The sequence below is a fragment of the Glycine max genome, chromosome 11 (assembly GCF_000004515.6).
Source record: "Glycine max cultivar Williams 82 chromosome 11, Glycine_max_v4.0, whole genome shotgun sequence".
In the NCBI taxonomy this organism is placed as follows: domain Eukaryota; kingdom Viridiplantae; phylum Streptophyta; class Magnoliopsida; order Fabales; family Fabaceae; genus Glycine; species Glycine max.
Window position 1 is genome coordinate 22008027 of NC_038247.2, and position 6902 is coordinate 22014928.

Sequence of the window (6902 nt, forward strand, 5' to 3'; positions counted from 1 at the left end):
CTTTGGCCGGTAGGGTATGGAATTGTGATGCTGGATTTTAAACTCCTCGCACATTTCCCCCATCATCTTGTTATTCAGGTTGGTGCCATTGTCCGTGATAATCTTCCTTGGCAAACCATATCGGCAGATGATCTCCTTCTTAATGAACCTGACCACCACATTCCTCGTGACATTGGTATATGAAGCCGCCTCGACCCACTTGGTGAAATAATCTATTGCTACGAGGATGAAGCGATGACCATTCGAGGCCTTGGGCTCAATGGCCCCGATGACATCTATTCCCCACATGGAGAAAGGCCAAGGGGCGGACATGACATTCAGAGGATGCGGTGGGGCATTGACATTATCCGCGAATGCTTGACATTTGTGGCACTTCCTCACATGGACACAACAATCACTTTCCATGGTAAGCCAGTAATAACCTGCTCTTAAGATCTTCCTGGCCATAGCATGCCCGTTGGCGTGTGTTCCAAACGAGCCCTCATGGACTTCCTCGATCATGTGATTTGCCTCCTTGGCATCCACACATCGCAGGAGTGTCATGTCGTGATTTCTCTTATACAGTGTACCTCCGCTCATGAAGAAACTGGCTGCCAACCTCCTCAATGTCCTTTTATCGTTGTCGGCAATCTCTGGCGGGTATTCTTTGCTTTCGACATATCGCTTGATGTCGTAATACCAGGGCTTTCCGTCCCGTTCCTCTTCCACTTGGCAACAATGTGCGGGTTTGCCACGACACTGAAATTCAATGTAGGGTAGGTCCCCGTGCGGTGTTAGCTGGAACATAGATGCCAATGTAGCAAGTGCATCCGCCATTTGATTTTCCTCGCGGGGAACATGATGGAAGGAGATCTCATCGAAAGTCTCAGCCAACTCCTTGATGTAGGCTTTGTAGGGTATCAGCTTGGGATCTCTAGTTTCCCATTCTCCTCTCAGCTGATGGATTACCAACGCTGAGTCGCCGTACACCTTGAGTAGTTTGACATTGGAGTCAATTGCTGCCTGGACGGCTAGGGCACATGCTTCATATTCGGCCATGTTGTTGGTGCAGTCGAATCCTAGCCTGGCTGTGAAAGGTACACATTGATTGTCCGGAGAGATCAACACTGCCCCAACGCCATGACCTAGAATGTTCGACGCTCCGTCAAACCATACAGTCCATTTGTCCCGATCTTCGTCCAATTTTTCCTCGAACAAGGCCATGATGTCCTCATCCGGGAATTCAGGATGCATGGGCTGGTAGTCGTTAAGAGGCTGTTGAGCCAGATAATCTGCCAAAGCGCTTCCTTTTATCGCCTTTTGGGTGACGTAGACTATATCAAACTCAGATAGCAAGACTTGCCACCGGGCGATTCGTCCTGTGAGAGCTGGCTTTTCAAAGATGTACTTAACTGGGTCCATTTTGGATATCAACCAGGTAGTATGGCTCAGCATGTACTGCCTTAAGCGATGGGATGCCCATACTAAAGCACAACACGTTCTTTCGAGCAAGGAGTAATTCATCTCACAGGTCGTGAACTTCTTACTTAGGTAGTAAACAGCGCGCTCTTTCTTCCCAGATTCGTCATGTTGCCCCAGCATACACCCCATTGACTCGTCCAAGATTGTCATGTACAAAATGAGAGGCCTTCCAGGTACTGGTGGCATAAGCACGGGAGGATTCATTAGGCACTTTTTGATCCTTCCAAAAGCCTCTTGGCAATCCTCATTCCACCGGTCAGTTTGGTTTTTACGCAAGAGTTTAAACAACGGCTCACAAATGGCGGTGAGCTGCGATATGAATCTGGCAATATAATTCAAGCGCCCCAGGAAACCTCGGACTTGCCTCTCTGTACGGGGTTCTGGCATCTCAAGGATAGCCTTCACTTTTTCGGGGTCTACCTCTATCCCTTTCTGGCTTACAACGAAACCAAGCAATTTCCCTGATTTGACCCCAAAGGTACACTTAGCGGGGTTCAACCTTAATTGATATTTCTTAAGCCTTTCGAACAACTTCCGCAGGTTGACAAGGTGTTCTTCCTCAGATTTAGATTTAGCAATTATGTCGTCCACGTAGACCTCGATCTCTTGATGCATCATATCATGGAACAAAGCTACCATGGCCCGTTGATAAGTTGCCCCGGCATTCTTGAATCCAAAGGACATCACCTTGTAACAGAACGTTCCCCACAGGGTGACGAAAGTAGTCTTTTCCATATCCTCGGGCGCCATCTTTATCTGATTGTAACCAGAGAAACCATCCATGAAGGAAAATAAAGCGAAATTGGCCGTGTTATCTACGAGGATATCGATGTGTGGTAACGGAAAATTGTCCTTGGGACTGGCCCGATTCAGGTCCCGGTAATCTACACACATTCGTACTTTCCCACCCTTTTTAGGAACTGGTACGATGTTGGCAACCCATTCTGGATACCGAGCGACGGCCAGAAATCCAGCGTCAAACTGCTTCTTCACTTCTTCTTTTATCTTCAAGGACGTTTCGGGCTTCATCCTCCTCAATTTCTGTTTTACTGGGGAACACCCGGGATTTAGAGGCAATCGGTGCTGCACAATGTCAGAACTCAAACCGGGCATATCTTGGTATGACCAAGCAAAGATGTCTTGGTAGTCTTTTAGTAGGGTTATTAATTCTTCACGGATAGGTGCGGTAATGCCTGTACCTATCTGTACTTCCCTCTTTCCACTGCCAATTCCTAAGTCTACTAGCTCTGTTTCTTCTTGATGAGGCCCCATTTCTTGGTCCTCATGGGCGACCATTCTTTCTAGTTCCGAAGGAAGTCCCACATCCTCATCTCCTTCATCTTCCGTTTGGTTCATTTCTTGCTCGAAGTTGATAGACGGGTCCCAGGTATTAGTACCTTCGGGGGACTCGTCATCGAACCTGCCGTTTCAGAAAAAGAAGTAAACATGCAAATGAATGAGAATGGGTAGAGACCAGGAACAGATGAAGAAAGATCCTTGTATTATAAATTCAAAAACAAAAGACACAAAGCCTTAACAAAATGAAAACTCTAAAGCCTAGGCCCAACTATAGAGCTTTTAAAACCGTAAAGGTTTACATTATGCTTGTTGCGTAAATGCCGGGGCGTTCCTCCACTCGCCAATTTCCCAGCTGGAAATCAGGAGGGCATGGTCGGACCAAATCCGAAGTACTTGGAACATCATCTTCACATATCGCGAACACTTGACCTTCGTCTCCCAGACCCGCACTTATAAAGCTTCTACTTATGTGGCAGGGCGGGCTTCCTTCACTTTCTTGTCTCCAACGCGAGCTCTGACCACTGTTCTTCCTTCCCGCGATGCCTCTTTTCATGTCCGCCTGAGTGGGCTTATAGCCTAAACCATACTTCCCACGATTTCCTTGGGTTTTTATCAGGCTAGTTATGCCGCTATTGTCTTTGCCTAAACCCATCCCGGGTTCATAACCGTTCCCCAACATAACTCGGGCCATCATTACCGCCGCATCGGACAGACAAGGTTGCCCAAAGAGGGAGTCCACGGAGGAAATGCTGACCACCTCAAAAGACTGGAAAGCGGTTTCTAACGATTCTTCTGCGGCTTCCACATAAGGCATGGAGGATGGGCAGCTTACCAAGATATCTTCCTCGCCTGACACGATGACCAAGTGCCCCTCCACTACGAATTTCAGCTTTTGGTGGAGTGTAGAAGGCACAACTCCCACTGAGTGGATCCAAGGGCGCCCCAACAGGCAGCTGTAGGGGGGGTTAATATCCATTATTTGGAAGGTGACTTGACAGGTGTGAGGGCCTATTTGTACTGGGAGATCGATCTCTCCCCTAACCTCTCGGCGAGTGCCGTCGAAGGCCCGAACCACCATTGAACTTGGTTTTAAATGGGAAGCATTGAATGGTAACTTGTCCAAAGTGCTCTTAGGCATCACGTTTAAACTGGAACCATTATCGATGAGTACCTTGGCCACGATATGGTCCATACACTTGACTGATACGTGTAAAGCCTTATTATGCCCTCTCCCCTTGGCGGGGATTTCTTCTTCGGCGAAGGCAAGATAGTTGTTGGCAGTGATATTGTTGACCAGCCCTCCGAAACCTTCTACCGAAATATCTTGGGCCACGTGAGCCTCGTTCAGCACTTTTACTAGCAGAGCCCGATGAGGCTCGGAGCTCATAAGTAACTCTAGCAGCGAGACCCTAGCCGGGGTTTTGTTGAGCTGTTCGATAACCTTGAATTCGCTCTGCTGAATTATCCGAAGGAACTCGCTGGCTTCCTCTAGCGACACCTCCTTTCTACCATCCCTTTTCTCTGGGGGCCCCTTTGCTGGCATATCTTTATTCGAAGCGTGGGGTGCTTCGCCATCTTGTTCCTCCACCACTTTTCCTTTTCCTTTGACGTCGGCGGGTTGGACTGGTAGGTCCGGAGGTGCGAACACACGACCACTACGGGTCACACCGCTCAGCCCCGTGATATTTGTTACTTTAGCTGACAGCGAGCTGACGTCAGTGACTTCTTCTTCCTTCTTCCCCGGAGGTGTATATCTCCACGGGACCGCGTGACTATTTTGGTACGGGAAAGGAACAGGTTTGGCCATTAAGGGGTGCCCGGGCTTTTGCGAGGCTGCACTTTTAGTGAAGTATATCACCAAGGGTTTGGGCTTCGCAACACCGCTCCCCTCCGTAGATTGCATGCATATATGCTGCTCTTCTTTTCCTTTAATGCCGACCTCTAGTCGACCTTGGTCTATCATCCGCTGTAACAATTCCTCTACTTCCAAACACGTCTCCATGTCATGCGTCTCGCCGGAATGTAGCAGACAGGAATCCTCCTTACACCCACTATGGGGAATTACACCTCCCTTTTGTAGGGCCTCAAAGATAAACCTCCTAGGGGTTGCCACATCTCCTAAAGGTTTGGACCTGTGGGGCCTATCGGATTCAACTGCATTAACTGCTCCCCCTCCATGATTGGCGAGCGGGTTGGTCCTCACATTGGGCCGATCCTCTTGGAAAGTCAGCCATCCGGCATCCATTAGATGTTGGACCTTGTATTTAAGGGCCAAGCATTTTTCGACGGAATGCCCCGGGGCACCCCCATGGTACTTGCAAGTTGCATTAGGGTCATACCACTTCGGGAAAGGGGGTTCGAGGACCCTTCCGGGAGTTACCACGGCCAAATGATTGGCGATGAGGGATGGTAGAAGATCTTCGTACGTCATCGGGAGCGGGGTGAATTCCGGCAATGGCCTTGGAGGGAAGTTCCTTGTCGTGTTGGAATTACCGGCCGGTCGAGCCGTGTTCGGAGTTGGAACTTGGGGAGCTTCCCTCTGGGTGGGTGCCTTAGGCTGCACGGGTGTTGAGCTAGAGGCGTTCCCAGCATGAGCCGAGAAGCTTGGGTGATGTTGCGCGTACTGATGGGTACCATGAGGTGTTTGCTGGGGTTTGACCCATGCGGGTGTTGAAGAGACGGCATGGGCATCTCCTTCCTTCCTTTTTGCCCCTGTTGCCCCGATTCTTTTGGCGTTCACGTTTGTGGAGGAAACGTAATCAAACTTTCCTCTCTTCAATCCAACCTCGATTCTTTCCCCGGCAAACACCAGATCCGCAAAGCTGGACGGCATGTAACCCACCAGCTTCTCATAGTAGAACACTGGCAGAGTGTCTACCATCATGGTGATCATCTCTCTCTCAACCATGGGAGGAGCTACTTGTGCCGCCAAATCCCTCCATCGCTGCGCATATTCTTTAAAGGTTTCACCCTCTTTCTTAAACATATTCTGCAGTTGAGTACGGTCAGGAGCCATATCAGAATTGTACTGATACTGCCTTAGGAAGGCGGTAATCAGATCCTTCCAAGTACGGATACGGGAAGCTTCCAAATTAGTGTACCACACTACCGCAGCTCCGGCCAAGCTATCCTGAAAGAAGTGTATCAACAGCTTTTCATCTTTAGAATGAGCGCCCATCTTACGGCAGTACATCTTGAGATGGTTTTTGGGACAAGTCGTCCCTTTATACTTGTCGAAGTCTGGCACTTTGAACTTCGGGGGAATAACAACATCGGGTACTAAGCAAAGATCCGTCATGTCTGCAAACGGATAGTCCCCAAATCCTTCCACAGCCCTCAATCTTTCCTCAAGGAGATCGAGCTTCCTCCTTTCTTCAATTGCCGGGGGCGGCCCTTCCATAGACAAAACTATTGGCGATGCTGCGATGTTGGGTTGGGGCAACGTGCCTGGTGCCGGCCCTTCGGGGATCGGGGGATAAAACTCGACATCCCTCCGAGCATAATCTTGAGGGTCTTTATGGACTTCGTCGGGCTGCTGAGGAGGCTCTTTTTCATGGACGGGAGAAGCAATGTGGCCCGCATCTTCTTGCAAGATGGGTGGTGAATAGTTGGGCGGCAATCCATAAGGGTAAGCCGCTCGGTTGTATCCCAGGTGAGGGCTGCCATCGTGCCCCAGTGTGTCCCTTCCCCGTCCTACTATGTTTGAGGGAGGATGGTGCGTAGTTGCCAAGAGAGTCGGGTCTGCTTCGGCAGCCGAACTGACAGCGGCGGCAGTGGCCGCGTTCTTCTCCATGAGCTGTTTCATACCTAACATGGCCTCCATCATGGAGGCCATTTGTTCTTTCAGAGCTGACATGTCGGCTTTCATCTGTTCCTGCGTCTCCTCTTGATCACCCATCGTTCTAGATTTGGATCTGGTGCGATAGGGATCCCTTGCGGCGCGTTTAGTTATGGTGTTTTTCCCTAAAAAACCAAACGGGAGGAGTGGGTAAAGAAAGAAAATGCATGCTAGAGATGAGATGTAGGAGTGATTTGATTTGCACCAGTTTTTTGGAGTAGGAACATGGGACCAACTCATTTTAAAAGGAAGTCATATCTAGTCAAGGTCTAAGAGACCATACAAGTTTCCTAACGATTTCTAA